This window comes from Lemur catta, chromosome 14 (genome assembly GCF_020740605.2).
Source record: "Lemur catta isolate mLemCat1 chromosome 14, mLemCat1.pri, whole genome shotgun sequence".
Taxonomy (NCBI): Eukaryota; Metazoa; Chordata; class Mammalia; order Primates; family Lemuridae; genus Lemur; species Lemur catta.
In genome coordinates this window covers 29665117-29684601 of record NC_059141.1, presented here as the reverse complement: position 1 = coordinate 29684601, position 19485 = coordinate 29665117, and the positions used below count along the sequence as shown (strand labels likewise).

Here is a 19485-nt window from a genome sequence, read left to right as displayed (position 1 = left end):
ATTTAACAACTTCTATATCTGAGGATCCTATAGCACCTCTTCTCCCACAAATGCGTTTGTGCCTTTATTCTTGGTTGACTTACCTATTTAATGGCACCACCATTGATCTAGTGTTCCAATCACTCAGTTAAGAATCTGGACATGATTCTGTCTTTCCCCTTCCCACTCACTGAAGGACAAGTCTAATAGGTCACTAAAACTTGTTAATTCTGCCTTCCTAAATTTCTGGTTGACATCCCCACCTCTTCTTCCACAGCCAGTATATACTGCACCCAAATTATGGCAATAATCTAATGGTTCTCTTCTAGTATCCTTCCAAACATGGTCTCCATACTAAATCCTGAGTAATCATTCAAACATAGTTTTACCATGTTATGCTCCTTCCTAAAACTCTTTAATGACATTTTGTTTGCAGAGAGGGAATACAAACTTAATTCTTCTAATCCTTCTCTTCTTCCCACCCATACCTAACTCCTACAGGTCCCTGGAAGGACCATGCTATTCTACCATCATGCCTCTGTACCTATAGTTCCTTCTGCTTGAAATACCTTTCTACCTCTTGATAACCTATTTCTACTCATCCATTAGAACTAGTTCAAATGTCAGCTATTTGAAGGTTTCCCTGACCATGTGAGTAGAATTACTGATTCTTTCCTCTGTAATATACACATATCTCTATTACAGTATTCTTCATACTTTAGTGTAATGACTTGTTTACTGTCTGCCTTTTCTAGAATAGCTCCAGGGTTGGGACTATATTCATTTTTATGACCCAGGCACTGGGCCCAAAACATAGAGATGCTGAATAAAAGTTTGTTGACCAAATCAAAAAACAAGGTATCTTTTACCCAGTTTATAGAAGCTGAGAGCACTTTTTTAAGTTGAGATGAAGAGAAATTCTATTGCCATTAAGTTATTTCAAAAATCTTATGCTTAATGATACCATTAAAGTTTAATGAAGATATTCCATACTAAAATTCCATATAATTTATCCTTTCTTCTGTTGCAAAATATTTGTTTTCACTATTTTCCAAACTGATTGTTTCCTTGAGCCATATTTCTAAAGAAATTGCTCAACTGAAAGGTATAACATTAAGGTTTTTGATACACATTAACAAATTGCTTTAGAAAGGTTGCAGTTTATACTTACACCAGAAATGAGCTTCTAATATGAAAACAATGTATGAATAGCATAAAAAAGTTCCTGTTCTGATGATGTGATAACATAAAAAAGAGTCTTTACTCTTTTGATATGCCAAATACGATTTCAGCACCCTAATATATTTAATACTTTGTCATTTATTTCATCATACTTCATGTGATAATGAAACAATGAAGATAAATTCATATACTTACAGCTTATGTTTATTAGCTGGAGATTCCTTTTCAAATTACCACATATATGTGTATATGTGTATGTATTCCATACGAATAGAAGAAAAAGATGAAAAGCTTTCATCTATGTTCTCTCTACAGACTTCAATTGTAACTTTTATTTTAAAAACTAATATTTATATATTTCATGTATTTCTGTTCATCTTGGATCTGAAAAATGCTCAGTAGAGCAGATATTTTTATACAAAAAGTTTTTAGGCATCAAAACTTTGTGAATTTATACCAGAATCTAAATTTGTACTCTTAAAAAAAGTGCCCTTTGCTATTTTTAAATTTTATCCAATGCAAGTTGAGTCCCCCTTACCACAATGTCCTCTCCTTTACAGATTGCCTTTAAAACAGCATATCTCCCTTTAGTCAACTATGGCTTGTTCATGTTCCTTCTCTTGTTAGGGTAACTCAGTTATAAGAACCCTCTGGAGACTGCAAAAACTGCAGAATGATTTTAGAAAATATAGTTAAACTTTACATAGGTTATTTCTTCTCCCCCTATAATAAATGTCACTTTATATTTTAAGTTATTATAATTTTAAAAAATTATTCCAAGAGACCATGTGTTCTTTTGCAAGACTTCAGAGAAGCAAATCCTACCCAGTTAATACTTTAAGTTATTCTTTAAATCTCCTAAAAGTTTCACCATTTCACTTTAAATGCTGTTCAAAAGTTCCCTTCACAAAATTGGAACTAAGAGGCGCCTCTCAAGGAGCAGGCCTTAGAAGTATCATCAGCTTTTACAGTTTCAACTCTCATCCCCAAAGTTTTAGCTGTGGCTTTGAGCATTTTTCTAAGAGCTGTCTAACTGTCTGCTGGAAATTTCCATGTACAAGTTTCATTGTATCATTCATCATTATCTATGGGACAAGATTCAAATATTTATCCTAGTATTTAGTGCTCTCCTGATCTAATCCCAACCTGTGTTTCCAGATAGCATTATCTTCATTTCTCCAGGCAAATTGGTCTACTCATGGTCCTGAACCTTGCTGATGTTACCGACCCTAAATGGAATACCCTCCAAATCCTCTTTGTCTATCCTAATCTCTCCTTTCTTCAGAACCCAGTTTAAACTCTGGCTCCTAAAAATAGCATCTATTTATACCATACATTTATTGCTTTGCATTTCTATCTACCTTTTCTCTTACATGTTAACTCCCCAACTAGAACTCTGAACTTCTTGAGGGCCGTCACTGCAACTCATCTTTTTATCTTTCTTAGAGTCAGGTAGAATATCTGCATAAAGCTTAGTAATAATAGCAGCTAACACTTATGCAGCATATACTGTATACTAGGTAAAATACTAGGCGCTTTCCACATATTAATTCATTTAATCCATGCAATAAATTTATGGGGTAAATACTGTTATTGTTCCTAATTGCAGATGACAAAATGTAAACTTGGGGGATTTACCTAAGTAAATGGTCACAAAACTAGTGGCAGAACTTGGATCTATTAATAATTTCAGGTTTGTTTGACTCTGAAGCTGTTTTTTGGTTATTCATACAAGCAGGTTCTCTTGTCCTACTTGATCCATACAGCCCAGGAGACAACTTGGGCTTAAAAGGTGTGAGAAGAGGGCAAATTGTGGTTCAGCAACTTTTCTTTCTTCCATTGACACAAAGCTTTTATGTAATGACCTTTGCCTGAAAACCAGAGATAAGCTCTAACCAAAGAATTCCAAATTCTGCATATGGGCAAGACCCAGTCTCATTCCAGAGTGTCCTAAATCGTCTGTCTTCAAGTTGACTTCTTGACTATCTTCAAGAGGATGACTCATCAAAAGAACTAATTTTAGTCTTCAGGGATCCAGAGAACAAGGCTGGTCCAGGCCTCAGGTAACGGGGAAAACCTCTCTTTGCCACAATCCCTGCTTTAACAGCCAGTAGTTAATAAGTTTTGTACAGGCTGATGAGTCATAAGGATCATCAGAAGAAAGGAAAGGGCAATGGTCAGTGTGTCTACCCAGGTAGCTCTTGGATCCTAGTATTTGAAACCAAGTAGTGTTTGTGTAATATCAGTGCCTAATTCACAAAGGGGATTAGACTTTACCAACCCCCTGCACCTTTATTATCTCACTTGATGTTAACAGCCTTCTTCAGTGAATGACGGTATAGACAGGGCCCTTACATTCCCTTTTGTAGATTGTGCAATGCAACAGAAGACTAGGCAAAGAGACTAATGGAGACTGAAATCTAGCCCGTGCTCTTCTCACCAAGCTCATAAAACTTAGTATAGAGTTGCATCTGCCTGGAAGCAAAGGCACCTTTTCCAAGTTTCCACAAAGGGACTAAATGAACAGGTGACAACACTTAGGATGCCTGTTGGGATTCCCACCTTAAGATGAGGAAACTCAAGTTCAGACATATTACAAGACATAGTTAATAAGTGGTGGATCCATGATTAGAATTCAATTTCTTCCAGCTCATTGGTTATCACATTTTTTCAACTATACTACAAGTCTCCCAATGGTTCAATGTGCTCTGTCTTCTCATGTTGCAGACTCACATCCTCAGTCCCTTGCTCTAATCAGCTGAAACAAAACCCAGAGATTTTCAGCACAGCTCTGTTCTGAAGTCATAGCTGTTCTCTTCTTGAGGAAGCTGAGAAATAGATATGTGTGTCAACTGTCCCAAGAGAGATACTTTACATGGATCTCCTACCACTTTTGAAAAATAAATTAGACCAGCTGCCCTAATGTTAATGGGTCATGACATCATCACAGTAGCAGGGGGTCAACATTATTTATATTATCGGAGGTGATGTGTAGAAAGAACATGGGATATCCAATTAACTAAACGTAGATACTATCACTACCACTTATTAGCTGCCTGGCCCTGGGTGATAACAATAACAAAGAATTATTGAACTCATACTACTTGCAATAATATGTACTTTATTTACATGATGAATACTTTCATGCAACTCTAACAGTTAAGTACCTTCATTATCCCCATTTAACAGATGAAGACACTGAGGCTAAAGTAACTTGCCTAGTTTATAAAGTTGGGAAGTGGAGGAGCCAGAATTCAAACTCAGGCAATCTGGCTCTAAAACCCATGTTCTCAATTTCTTAGTCTTGTTTCCTCCAGAAGAAAATGAATACAATAGGTAACAGCTGCCTTACCTAAATAAGCAGAACCATATTAGTGTGTATGAAAGCATTTACAATAAACTGTAAAGCAGTAAATATCAGTGTATGAAATCCAAAGCTAATATTGACACGCAGATGGGCTGGTCTCTTTCCTTGTCTCTTTTTCACTTAATATGAAGAGTCAAATGAGTTGTGTTAAGCCCATAATTCTTCTAGAAGAACAATGATCTTGCTATCCAGAGATTTCTTATCCTACCTCTTTTTATATCCTATTTCCTACTTGTGGAAGCAAAATATACAGTGGAACATATCATTAAACTATCACAGGATGCAGTTTTTAAATTAGTTTTAAAAATCTCTATTGAAAGAATTTCTTCATCATCTGGTGATAATGATGTTTATACTAACTAGCATTCTGTGATCACTTAATCTATGTAGTCATCTAGATAAGAATTTTACAGGCCTTATCAGTTAATCCTTATAATAATCCTAAGAGATAGAAGCTATCATTCTTCTCATTTTTCAGATAAGGAAACTTAGAAATGATAAATAATTTGCCCTAAGGTAACATAACTAGTGGATGAATAAGCTCAGGTTTATTTTTGTCTCCAAAACTCAAGCTCCAAAGCTTAACTGTTGGCCAGGCGCGGTGTCGCACACCTGTAATCCTAACACTCTGAGAGGCTGAGGCAGGCGGATCGTTTGACCTAAGGAGTTCGAAACCAGCCTGAACAAAAGCAAGACACCATCTCTACTGAAAAATAGAAAGAAATTAGCTGGACAACTAAAAATATATAGAAAAAAATTAGCTGGGCATGGTAGTGCATGCCTGTAGTCCCAGCTACTTGGGAGGCTGAGGCAGAAGGATTGCTTAAGCCCAGGAGTTTGAGGTTGCTGTGAGCTAGGCTGATGGCATGGCACCCTACTCAGGGCAATGGAGTGAGACTCTGTCTCAAACAAAAAGAAAAAGAAAAAGAAATTTAATCCCTAATGTGGCAGTATTGAGAGGTGGCAACTGTAAGAGGTGATTGGATCATGAGGGCTCTGCCTTCAGGAATGGATGAATCCATTAATGGATTAATGGGTTAATGGATTAATGGGTTATCACAGGAGTGGGACTGGTGGCTTTACAAGAAGAGTAAGAGACCTGAGCTAGCATACTCAGCTCCCTCAACATGTGATGCCTGCACTGCCTCAGGACTCTGCAGAGTCCCCACTAACAGGAAGGTCAAACCAGACACAGCCCCTTGACCTTGGACTTCTCAGCCTCCATAACTTAAAAAGCTTCTTCACTGGCACTGGTACTGGCAGCCTTAAGGCATCCCTTTAAAATAGCTCATGCTAAACAACCCTGGCCTCTCCTAGGAAGAGGGAGGAGGAGGAAAAGAGAAGTTTATCTGTTCTCTTAAGGGAAAGGTATTGTTTTGCTGCTCTTTGTTAAAGTGGATCCTCTCTAAAAATCATTGCAATTTGCACTGCTGGATGTTTGTCCCCTCCCAGAGAATAAAAAAGGAAAGCACAAGCTCTAAACTTCATATGCAGAAATAATCCACAAATTCATTCATTCAACATATTTACTGAGCACCTATTATATGGAAGGCTCCCAAGACTCACTATTCTTCCTGCCTCCCGTTTATATGCATGATCAAGAATATTCAAAAGCAGTAAACAAAAAAGACAAGATCTTCCTACAAGGGGTATTGGCAGTAGAGGAGAAAGGAAATGGATGGTTGTTAAAAGCATAAAAATAAGAAAATATCAGATGGGTCAGGTATAGTCAGTGGCTCATGCCTATAATCCCAGTGTTTTGGGAGGCTGAGGCAGGAGGATCACTTGGGGCTAGGAGTTCAATACCAGCCTGGGCAATACAGCCAGACCCCCATCTTTACAAAAAATAAAAATAAGAAAAATTAGCCAGGAATGATGATGCATGTCTGTAATCCCAGCTGGTCGGGAGGCTGAGGTGGGAGACTCACTTGAACTTAGGAGTTTGAGTCTGTAGGGAGCTATGATTGCACCACTATACTCTAGCCTGGACAACAGAATGACACCTTATCTCAAAAAAAAAAAAAAAAAAAAAAGGAACCATGGGAAGACTGGTGGTGGAGGATGCAGAGGGAACAGCTAATGTGAAAATCCTAATGCAGGAATAAGGCATTAGAGCTGCCTATTGGCAAACTCTTTCTGCAGGGCCATACAGTAAACACTTTAGGCTTTGTAAGTCATAGACAGTATCTTGTTGCATATTCTTCCTTTTTGTTCTTGTTCTTTTACAACCTTTTAAAAATGTAAAAACCATTCTTAGTTTCCTGGCAGTATAAAAATAGTCCTCCAGCAAAATTTGTTCCCTGCCTTAGTTTTCTGACCCCTGCTGTAGAAGAACATACAATCTATTGCAGCTAGAGAGCAAGAAAACAAGGGGGAAAGCAATACAAGATAAGGTCTGGCGCCGGGCCCAGTGGCTCACGCCTGTAATCCTAGCACTCTGGGAGGCCGAGGCAGGCAGATCGTTTGAGCTCAGGAGTTCGAGACCAGCCTGAGCAAGAGCGAGACCCTGTTTCTACTAAAAATAGAAAGAAATTAGCTGGACAACTAAAAATATATATATAAAAAATTAGCTGGGCATGGTGGCGCATGCCTGTAGTCCCACCTACTTGGGAGTCTGAGGCCGGAGGATTGCATGAGCCCAGGAGTTTGAGGTTGCTGTGAGCTAGGCTGACGCCACGGCACTGTAACCCAGGCAACAGCGTGAGACTCTGTCTCAAAAAAGAAAAGAAAAGAAAAGAAAAGAAAAGAAAAGAAAAGAAAAGAAAAGAAAAGAAAAGAAAAGAAAAGAAAAGAAAGTGAACTGAACATCTTCGTGAAAGCTATTTATCATTGATGAACAAAATTATGGAAAGATTCCTGAAATTTTACTTTAAAATCAAATGAATAGTATAAAGAACTTGGGTTGAGCTATAAATAGTATTAAATTTGATGCATAGGAAAATCTTGGTTAGTCTAATTTTTAGCAATATTTTGACGTTTGATTCATAGACATTTGAATTTCAGGATGATCACTTTTTCCTGTCTTCCTCATGAAATGATTCACAGTATTTTTAATGGTTCCTAATATTATTTTCCCTCTTTCACCTAAATACTTGATGAAGGGTACTCAAAATGTTCCTCTAATTTCAGAGCACATTACAGTCAACCAAAAGATAACTGCTTGCTCTTTGAAAATCTAAGAAACTTCCAACTTGCCTTGGCAACACACCCTTCTCTCTCAAAGTTTTCAGCATGAGGAAGTTGTTGTAAACATAGGTGGGTCTCACACTATCCAAACTCATTTTCTTGTTCTTTCTTTGATAAAAATACTGCTGAAAGTTTTGGAAAAATTGAGTATACATTTAATTTGGGCACAGTTTTGTATATTTGTTAAGACTTTTTAAGATTGGGGGGGAAATAATACACAAAGAGGTTTCAATAATGGCAACTGTTAGGAGTGGGGAGCTTAGATGGGGAGTTTCATAGGTTGGGTTCCTTGAAAACACTCTGAGACCAAGATTTACATGCAAATGATTTATTGGGGAAGGGCACAATTGACAAATACACCTGCAATGAAATAAGGATGTCAAGATCAGTCAGAGGGAGACACTGACCCCTAATGTGGTTACAGTTGAGTCCTCAGTTGATCCTGTGATGAGCTCTGGAGCTGGAATGGTCTCTCAGTCAAATCCTCAAATGATGCAAGGAAGCTGGGTCTTTGTACCTTGCATCAGCCAGTTCCTGGCTGTGGGCTCCTGGGAGCATACCTTGGGTAAGACAGTTCTCTATATGCTAAGGCCATGCCCATGGAAAAAAAAAAAAAGCTTCAAGATACCAACAGCTAAAATTCCCAGCAGTTGAAGGATGAGTACATCATGCATGAAGCACCATAGTATCCACCACACTCAGGTGTTCTCATAGAGTCATTTTTATAACAATGTTAATCATGACACATAGTGTTTTACCATGAGCATATGGTATTTTAATTAAAATACTATAGTAAGTTTTAGCATACCAAATATACTAATTAGCATGCTAATTAGTATTTTCATTAAAATACTAATTTTTACCATAGAATGTAATATTTTACTAAGGGTATAGAATATATTTTATTAAAAGTAAATAGACTCTTCATGTTCAAGTATTTGAGAACTTTTTTAAAAATACTGCTAGAAAAGTGACTCAAGTGCTATTTCAACTGTGTACCCTTTAACCAGCTAATGATTAAACCTGGGTCATTTTTCACTCTTCCTTCTCCCTTATCAAATCTTATGGCTCCTTCTGTGATAGGAAAGGATCCATCTATCCTTTTCTGTCACTGCCACCAATTCCAGTCCCCACCTTCATCTCCTCAAACTTAAAATGTCTCCTGTCCCCAGTTTTATCCAAATTGTTATGGAGGGGTAGGAGGATGCTCATAGCATGCCTTGCATGAATTTCTCAAAGTCATTGAGAGCCTATGCAAGGTACTAGGAAAATAACACTACGCAAGAAGATACAACCCCTTTATCTCTTGTGAACATTAATTTTGAGTGAATGAGAAAGACTTTAAATAATCAATTCCATGATGAATAATTTCATGGCAGTCGTGATAAAGATACTATGAAAAAGTACCAGACATATGAATCATATGATGGTGGGACCTGGTTTAGGGAGTCAGGGAGGGGTTTTCTGGAGTACAATGAGCCTTAAAGAACAAAAGGATAAAGTGCAAAGGAAGTATGTTCCATGCAAAGGGAATACTATGCTTCTTCCTCCCTTTAGGCTCTGGAGGAGGAGGAGGTGGTACATTCATGGAACTAAAGAAGAAAGTAGCCAGGTGCCAGAGTTCAGCTGGGAAAGGGGGGTGGGGGAGGGGGGAGTTTAAAGAGGAAGGCAAGCTAGTAAACAAAGGCAATGCAAGGCTATTAGAAATGGGAATTCTGCTTTTGAAAAAAACTTTTCATTTCAAAATAATTTCAGAATTACAAAAATGTTAGAAAAAGAAATTCTCCTACACTTTTCATCCATATTCCCTAAATGTTAACACCTTACATGATCACAGTATAATTATAAAAATCAGGAAATTAACACTGATTAAATACTAATATCTAATTTACAGACCTTATTTTACCAATTGACCCACTAATGTCCCACCCAAGAATCCAATCCAGGATCACACATTGCATTTACTTGTCAAGTCTCTGTAGTCTCTTTGAATCTGGGCCAGTTCCTCAGTCCTAGTCTTTCATAACCTTGACACTTTTGAAGAGCACTGGCCAGTTATTTGGTAGAATGTCCCTTAATTTTGGTTTATCTGATGTTTCCTAATGATCAAATTCAGGTCATACATTTTTGGCAATAATACCACAGAAGTGATGATGTGTCCTTCTCAGTGCATCATATTAGAAGGAACATGAGGTGGATTTGTCTCATTGTGGTAAGTTAACTTTGATTACTTGGTTAAGGTAGTGCCTGCAAAACAGCTGCTATTTTTTCCTTTTTACTTAAATATCTTTGGGGAGATAGTTTCTGACTATGTGAATATCCTTTTTCTTAACATTCACTTACTAATTTTAGCATCAATTAAAGATTCTTACTTGCATTAATTATTCTTGTGGTGTTTGCAAATGGTGATTTTCTATTTTCATTAACTATTCTACTATAAAGAGTTTTTCCTTCTCTGATTTATTCATTTATTTTTATCTGTATAGATTCATAGATTCATGTTTATTCTATGGGTTATAGTTCTTTACTATTATTATTTATTTTGTTGCTCAAAATGTCCCTGATTTGGCCATTGGAGTCCCTTAAAATTGACTCCTGGGTCCTTCTGACATGGCCCCATTTTTTTTTAAAGACAAGTGTAGCAGTGAGAAGGGGGGGAGAAGAGGAAAATAAGGAGTTTGATCTACAACTGACTGTGGACTATCAATTGAGATAACTCGCTACCTTCAGATCAGCCTCCCATCATTTTTTGAGCACTTGCCTTTCTGCCACCACACATGTTCCAGGCTCATGTACTTTTCCTGCTGTTGTCTAGAATCAACAATTTCTCCGGAGAGCCTTGTTTCCCTTTATTGGAGATAGCATTGGTTCTGGAGTGTCATTGCCTAATGTCCTCTCATCAGACAAAGCTAGAAAGTATATGTATGCACTCGTCTCTGTGTGGGTATCTATATATCTATAAACTCAAGAGTGTGTATTGAAAAATTCAATTCAAATCCAACACCACAGGGTTCATTCTAACCTTAGCAATGTCTCCAAATATTTAGTGAATACCCTCCATGAGCCAGGCTCTTTGCTAGGCACTGGGGATACAGTAGCAAACAAAACAGGTATGGTCTCCTCCCTGCCTTTGTGAAGCTTAGATTCTAGAAGATGTCAATTTATCGATTATTTCTCTTTTGTCCAAAATTGTTAAGTTTATGCTTTCTACTGGCTCACCAGGATTTAAATACGTCACAGAAGGATTTTAAGCAGGTGAGCAACGTGATTAGGTCTAATTTCTTAGAAGGTCATTCTACTGGGAGGTCAATGGAAAAGAAGTGGACTGGAGAAGCCGATTACCAAATCAACTGAAGGTGGGGTGAAAATGAATGTGGGGAGACCATTTATGAGACTGGTAAGTAGTCCAAAGCAAGAGATGACAGTCACCTGGGCTACGTGAAGGCAGGAGGGAATGAGAACAGATTTGAGAGAGTGACTGGTGGGTAGAGGTGTGAGACACGGGAGGATGACTTAAGGAGGACTCCTAGGATTCTGAGAGTGTGTAAATATACTGGCTTAGATTTCCACATATTATATAAACATGTGACTACATAATTGTCTTTACCATTAAATTGTAAACAACCTCATAATAAGAACAGTATATTATTCACATCTTTGTTTCCCCAATATCTCCTACATTACCTGGCACATAGTTGGAGCTCAAGAAATGATCTTGATTAAATGACTAATTGAATGGGTGATGGTCTTCAGACTTACCAAGATTTCAGTTGTAGAGTCCCCAATTAGATATGATACCCTCACAAAAGCCTAAAACTCCCTAAGTAAAGGAAAACTACTTGTGCTGAATACCTACTCTCCCAAAAAGATGTATCCTGATCTGTCAGTTTATTACGTGTCCTTTCTCTTCTATCAATTATCAATTCATTCATGTTGCCCAAGACTTAAACTCAGATGTTATAAAATAGAGGTAAACATTTGATCATAACAATGAAATTTCACTTCACACTTATTAAATTGCCAAAAATTAATACTAATTAATTGCTTATCCCTGGCAGGGGATGAGGGTAAGGGGAGGCCTCTGTTTCCTTACCTTTCAAATGGAGCTATGGGGCTTAGGTGAGATGTTTCTAGTCCCAAGCAGGCATTCAGGAAAGGTTAAAATTCTGCCTTTCTCTTTACATATCCATAAACTCCTCCTTCAAGGTCTAATTCAAACTATTCCTCCACTAAGAAGTCTACCCAAACAATTCCAACATGCAGCAACTTCTTTTCCTTTCTCTGAGCTCCTGGGATACCTATCTGTAAAATTCTTTGGAAATTAATCATTGGGAGTTCTGTGACTGTTCTCATAATAAATCACCTTTTTTTTTTTACTGTTATTTAACTATTCAAATACTCATACACTTTCTCCCATGAAGTCAGACATACTTGGATTTAAATGTCAGCTATGCCACTTACTATGATTTCATTTTTCTAATTTTCAATTTTCTTATCCATGAAATGGGAGACACATCCACCAACCTGATAGGGTTGTTGTTAAGATTTGAGATTATGCATATAAAGGGCCCAGAACATACCCATAGTAGATGTTCAATAAGTAGATGCCAACAAGTACCCACTGAGAGCAGTTGTCATCTTTTTCAAATTTCAATCTCCTCCCAGTTAAAGCATCTCACAAAGTGCCTCATGCATGGCTGCTCTTGATATTTTATTTATTTATACTTCAGCTTTCCAAAAAGGATCTAAGCCTAAGTGTTCAACAAATATTTACTTAATGATCATACGACACACTTTCCAGTCAGACATCCTTTCTTTCTGCTTTTCTGTAAGTAAAACACCATGATATTCTGACTTTTTAAAAGTTTTTAAATCATCCTTCACTTGGATTGTTTTCTTTTTAAAGTTTAATTAAAAAAATTTTAAACTATGAGGCCGGGCGCGGTGGCTCACGCCTGTAATCCTAGCACTCTGGGAGGCCGAGGCGGGTGGATCGCTCGAGGTCAGGAGTTCGAGACCAGCCTGAGCAAGAGTGAGACCCCCATCTCTACTAAAAATAGCAAGAAATGATCTGGCCAACTAAAAATATATATAGAAAAAATTAGCCGGGCATGGTGGTGCATGCCTGTAGTCCCAGCTACTTGGGAGGCTAAGGCAGTAGGATCACTTAAGCCCAGGAGTTTGAGGTTGCTGTGAGCTAGGCTGACGCCACGGCACTCTAGCCCGGGCAACAGAGTGAGACTCTGTCTCAAAAAAAAAAAAAAGAAAAAAAAGAAAAAATTTAAACTATGAAATACATGCTCATGGTGAAAAATGAAAACATAAGGGACTAAAATGAAAAGTAGAAAAAAAAAAAAAAGAAAAGAAAAGTAGGCTCCTCTCTCCATATTCATACTCACTATCCAGAGGCAATAATTTTAACATCCTATGTATCCTTCTAGAACTCTTCCTTACATATACATGCTAAGCTTAAAAAAAAAAAGTAAATGGGATAATACTATACATATTTCTATCCACTCCATGCTTTTTCCATTAAACAACCTGTAGGTAGCATTTATTGATTTTGGTGCTTGGCAACTATCCTACCTTCTTCAGGATATTAAAGATTTGCCCCAAGTTAGCATCATATGAATATAAGTGCTATAAGGGTATTTTTGTCTTTTGCTCTATGCTATCCTTACCACCTAAATAGTACCTAGAACATAAGTCTATGCTCGATAAGTATTTGCTAATAAATGTACTTTTAAGGAATTGCCTTCATTTAAGGTATACTGCCCTCCCTTAGCCAAATGGCAAGGAAGATTGATTAGATGCTCCCTCCTTAGAACTGTGGGCAGAATATAAACAGTTGGAGTTTGTTCATTACAGTGCTGAACCCATGAGAGCATGGAATGTTCCTGCTACCAAGATTCTCAGGGGTGGCTGCTTCTTGACTGTTTACAGCATGGATCTCCTGCCTTACATTCAATCCTGTGAGCTCACCCATGTCCTCCTAATGAACTTCCTTTTTGTTTAATTTAGCTCCGGGTTTCTCAACCTCAGCACTATTGATAATTTGGGCTATATGATTCTTTGTTGTGAGGGGCTATCCTGTGCTAAACATACTATAGTATGTTTAGCAGTATCACTGGTCCCTACCCAGCAGATGCTAGTAGCATCCCTTAGTGCAACAATCAAAAATGTCTTCAGCTCTTCCTAAGCTGGTATGCAGCAAGAAGGCTATATTCAGTTTGAGCACCAAAATCATGAGGCCCAGTAGTGAGAAGCTGGATAAGTTTAAGTTTGGCATTCATTTCCCAAGCTCTTCTGGAGCTGCAGATGAACTCGGACCTAAAGGCTCAGCTCAGAGGGCTGAATATAATAGCAACCAAGGAAATTGAAGTTGGTGGTGCCCAGAAAGCTATCCTAATCTTTGTTCCCGTTACTCAACTGAAATCTTTCCAGAAAATCCAAGTCCAGCTAGTACGTAAAGTGGAGAAAACGTTCAGTGGGAAGTATGCGGTCTTTATTCAGAGAGTTCTGCCTAAGCCAACTCAAAAATGCCATACAAAAAATGAGTGAAAGCATCCCAGGAACCACACCCTGACAACTGTGCATGATGCAATCCTTGAGGATGTAGCGTGTTCCCAAGTGAAATTGTGGGCAAGAACTGGGGAAAAGAATCCTTATTCAATAAATGGTGCTGGGAAAATTGGATAGCCAAATGTAGAAGACTAAAACAGGATCCATACCTCTCACCTCTCACAAAAATCAACTCACGGTGGATTACAGATTTAAACCTAAGGCATGAAACTATAAGAATTCTAGAAGAAAACGTTGGAAAAACTCTTATAGATATTGGCCTAGGCAAAGAATTTATGAAGAAGACCCCAAAGGCAATCACAGCCAACAACAAAAATAAATGGGACCTGATCAAATTAAAAGGCTTCTGCACAGCAAAGGAAACCATCATGAGAACAGACAACCTACAGAATCGGAGAAAATATTCGCATGCTACATATCTGATAAAGAGCTGATAATTAGAATCTATGTAAAACCAAGGAAAATCTGCAAGAAAAAATCAAACAACCCCATTAAAAAGTTGGCAAAGGACATGAACAGGAACTTTTCAAAAGAAGACAGACTAATGGCCAACAAACATATGAGAAAATGCTCAACATCATTAATCGTCAGGGAAATGCAAATCAAAACCATAATCAGATATCACTTAACTCCAGTGAGAATGGCTTTTATCAAAAAGTCCCAAAATAATAAACGTTGGCGTGGGTGCAGAGTGATAGGATACACTGCTGGTGGGACTGCAAACTAGTGCAATCTCTATGGAAAGTAATATGGAGATACCTCAAAGAGCTAAAAGTAGAACTACCATTTGATCCAGCAATCCCATTACTGGGCATCTACCCAAAGGAAAAAAAGACATTCTATAAAAAAGACATCTGCACTAGAATGTTTATAGCAGCACAATTCACAATTGCAAAGATGTGGAAACAACCCAAGTGCCCATCAATACATGAGTGGATTAATAAAATGTGGTATATGTATACCATGGAGTTCTACTTAGTCACAAAAAACAATGGTAATCTAGCACCTCTTATATTATCCTGGATAGAGCTGGAGCCCATTCTACTAAGTGAAGTATCCCAAGAATGGAAAAACAAGCACCACATGTACTCACCATCAAATTGGTATTAATTGATCAACACTTATGTGCATACATAGTAGCAACATTCATCGGGTGTCGGGCAGATGAGTGGGGAGGAGGGTATGGGCATATTCACACCTAATGGGTACGGTGTGCACCATCTGGGGAATGTACTCGCTTGAAGCTCTGACTCGGGTAGGGCAAAGGCAATATATACAACCTAAACATTTGAACCTCTGTAATATGCTGAAATAAAAAACAAAAACTAAATTTAAAAAATTAAAAAAAAAGAAATTGTGGGCAAGAGAATCTATATAAAACTGGCTGGCTCATAAAGGTTCATTTGGACAAAGCACAGCAGAACAATGTAAAACACAAGGTTGAAACTTTTTCTGTTGTCTGTAAGAAGCTAATAAGAATGTTAACTTTGAATTCCCAGAGTTTCAGTTGTAAACAAAAATGACTAAAGTATATTCACAGTAAAAAAAAAAAAAATGTTTCCAGCCATTACCAAATGTCCCCTAGGGGACTCAATTAGCTACAGTTGATTTCTGGGAAAGAAAAAATCCTAACTGATAGATTCTACATCTTAGGCAACATTTCATTACTGGCCAATATAGAAATACCTCATTTGTTTTAATAGCTCAGCTATATAATGTTATATGGATATGTCATAAGTTATTGGGTCACTCTACTAATAGTGGATTTTTAGGTTGCATCTGGTGTTATTTTTAAATAACAGATTTATCGAGATATGATTCACAAACCATATAATTCACCCGTTTAAAGTATACAATTCAATGGTTTTTAGTATATTATTCAGAGTTATGCAATTATCACTACAATCAATTTTAGAACATTTTCATCACCCCATAAAGAAACTCCACACACCTTAATTGTCACCCCCAAACCTCCATCTCCTCCAGCCCTAGTCAACCACTAATCTACTTTCTGTCTCTGTAGATTTGCCTAGAAATTATAGAATATGTGTTCTTTTGGGACTGGCTCCTGTCACACAGCAAAATGTTTTCCAGGTTCATACATGTTATAGCATGTATCAGTCTTCATTCCTTTTTATTGTCAAATGACAGTCGATTGTATGGACATACCACATTTTATTTATCCATTCATCAGTTGATGGACATGGGTTCTTTCCACTTTTTGGCTATTACCAATAATGCTGTTATGAACATTCATATACAAGTGTTTATGTAGGCCTGTGTTTTCATTTCTTTTGTGTTTATACCTGGAGATGGAACTACTGGGCTATATGGTTAACTCTATGTTTAACCTTTTGAGAAACTGCCAGTCTCTTTTCCAAAACAGCTACACCATTTTACCTTCCCACCAGTAGTGCATGAGGGTTTCCAATTTCTTCACATCCTTGCCAATATTTATTATCATCCACCTAGGATGGCTAGCAATGCTAGTGAGGGTAAAGTGGTATCTCATTGTGGTTTTTTTTTTTTTTTTTTTGAGACAGAGTCTCGCTCTGTTGCCCGGGCTAGAGTGAGTGCCGTGGCCTCAGCCTAGCTCACAGCAACCTCAAATTCCTGGGCTTAAGCGATCTTACTGCCTCAGCATCCCGAGTAGCTGGGACTACAGGCATGCGCCACCATGCCCGGCTAATTTTTTCTATATATATTTTTAGCTGTCCATATAATTTCTTTCTATTTTTAGTAGAGACGGGGTCTCGCTCTTGCTCAGGCTGGTCTCGAACTCCTGTGCTCAAACAATCTACCCGCTTCGGCCTCCCAGAGGGCTAGGATTACAGGCGTGAGCCACCGTGCCCGGCCCTCATTGTGGTTTTGATTTGCATTTCCCTGATAACTAATAACAGTGAACATCTTTTCATATAGTTATTGGCCATTTGTATATCTTCTTTGGAGAAATGTGTATTCAGATATTCAGATCCTTTGTTTTTTAATTGAGTTATCTTTTTATTATTGAGTTGTAGAGATTCTTTATAGATTCCCTTTTCAGATATATGATTTCCAAAAATTTTCTCTCATTCTGTAAGAGGTCTTTTCACTTTCTTGATAGAATCCTTTCCAACACAAAAGTTATTAATTTTGATGAAGTCTGATTTATCTATTCTTTCTTTTGTTGGTTGTGCTTTTGTTATCATATTTAAGAAAACACAGTCTAATCCCATGTCATGTAGATTTACACCTATGTTTTCTTCTAAGAGTTTTATAGTTTCAGCTCTTACATTTTAGTCTTTGATTTTCTTTTCCCCCCAGAGTCTTGCTCTGTTGCCCGGGCTGGAGTGCAGTGACACAATCATAGCTCACTGCAGCCTCTAACTATTGACATCAAGCAATCCTCCTGCCTCAGCCTCCCAAAGTGCTGGGATTATCCACTGCACCTGGCCTAATCTATTTAAATTAATTTTCAAAATAGGGATCCAAATCATTCTTTTGCATGCAGATATCCAGCTGTGCCAGTTGTATTCTTTCCTCCATTAGACTGTTAATGTAAGGGCTTATTTTTGGGCACTCAGTCCTGTTGCATTGACCTATATGTCTTTCTGCCACTACCACACTGTCTAGATTACTGTAACTTTGTGGTAAGTTTTAAAACCAGGAAGTGTGAATCCTCAAACTTTGTTCTTCTTTTTCAAGTTCTTTTGGTTATTCTGGACCACCAGAATTTCCATACAAATTTTAGGATCAGCTTGTCATTTTCTACAAAGATGCCAGATGGAATTTTGATAGGAACTGCATTGAATCTATAGATCAGTTAGGGGAGTACTACCTTCTTAAAAATTTTAAATCTTCTGATGAACATGACATTCTTTCCAATTATTTATATCTTTAATTTCTTATAACAATGTTTTTTAGCTTTCAGATATATTATACACTTTTTATTAAATTTACTCCTATATTTTATTCCTTTTGATGCCTTTATAGGTGAAATTATTTTCTTTCATTTCTGGATTGCTCATTGCTAATTTACAGAAATACAACAGATTTTTGCACATGGATCTTGTATCCTGCAACCTTGCTGAACTCATTTATTAGTTCTAATAGTTGTTTTGGTTTCTGATTCCTTGGAATTTTCTAAATATGAGAGCATTTCATCTGGAAAAATAGATAGTTTTACTTCTTCCTTTCCAATCTGGATGCCTTTTATTTCTTTTTCTTGCCTAATTTCCCTGGCTAGAACCTCCAGTATAATGTTGAATAGAGGTTTCAAGAGCACACATCCATGTCTTATTCCTGACTCTAGAGGGAAAGCATTCAGTCTTTCACCATTAGGCATGATTTTGGCTATGAATTTTTTGTAGATGTACTTTATCAGGTTGAGGAAGTTCCCTTCTATTCCTAGTTGAATCTTTTTTCTTCCTCTTATAGGCAAGCTGAAATTGGAAATAACAGATCAGTGAACATCTGGCTTTTGATCCACAGAGCCCAAAATGTTTAACACTGTTTTCTGAAATATTCCCAAAATGTTGATTTTTCTTATTTTTCAGCAAATTCTTTTCTTTTCTTTTCTTTTCTTTTTTTTTTTTTGACAGAGTCTTGCTCTGTTGCCCAGGCTAGAGTGCTGTGGCATCAACTTAGCTCACAGTAACCTCAAACTCCTGGGCTCAAGCAATCCTCCTACCTCAGTCTCCCCAGTAGCTGGGACTACAGGCATATGCCACCATACCCAGGCCAAATTATTTTCCCATTTGTTTGAGTTCTGGGTAACTCACGATGGCTGCAGTCTGTGTTTTTCCGAAGTTCTATCTTCCCCTTTTGATAACCCACCTTCATTTTTCTTTCACAGTACTATAGTGCATGTCTATTTACAGTACTTCACATTTTAGGTTCATTGCTGTCTTTATTCTTTCCAAGAGAAGTTCTATCTGCCATTATGAGCAGGGGCCACTGTTAATTTCTGTGAAGGCTTGAGAGCAACAGAGCTTTGGGGTAATAGCAAACTTTGAAAGTCAAGTTTTAAAAGCAACAGGTATTAATCAATTTGGGATTAATAACATCCTCAGGAGGGAAGAAAAAAAAAAAGAAAAAAGAAAACCAACAAGGAAATGTACACATAAAAACAAATATTAGATCCCTAAGGGGTCCAAGAATTTTAGGTTAAAAAGAATCCCTCATCTATAGATATGTAGGCTAATAATAGT

General features: G+C 37.5%; 1 protein-coding gene and 1 pseudogene across 1 annotated transcript in view; one reads left to right on the top strand and one right to left on the bottom strand.

Annotated features, from left to right (window-relative positions):
* CPEB3 (cytoplasmic polyadenylation element binding protein 3) overlaps positions 1-19485 on the bottom strand; it is a 185768-nt gene that overhangs the window by 159015 nt on the left and 7268 nt on the right. The window lies entirely within an intron of this gene.
* On the top strand, positions 13894-15809 carry LOC123649733 (annotated as a pseudogene).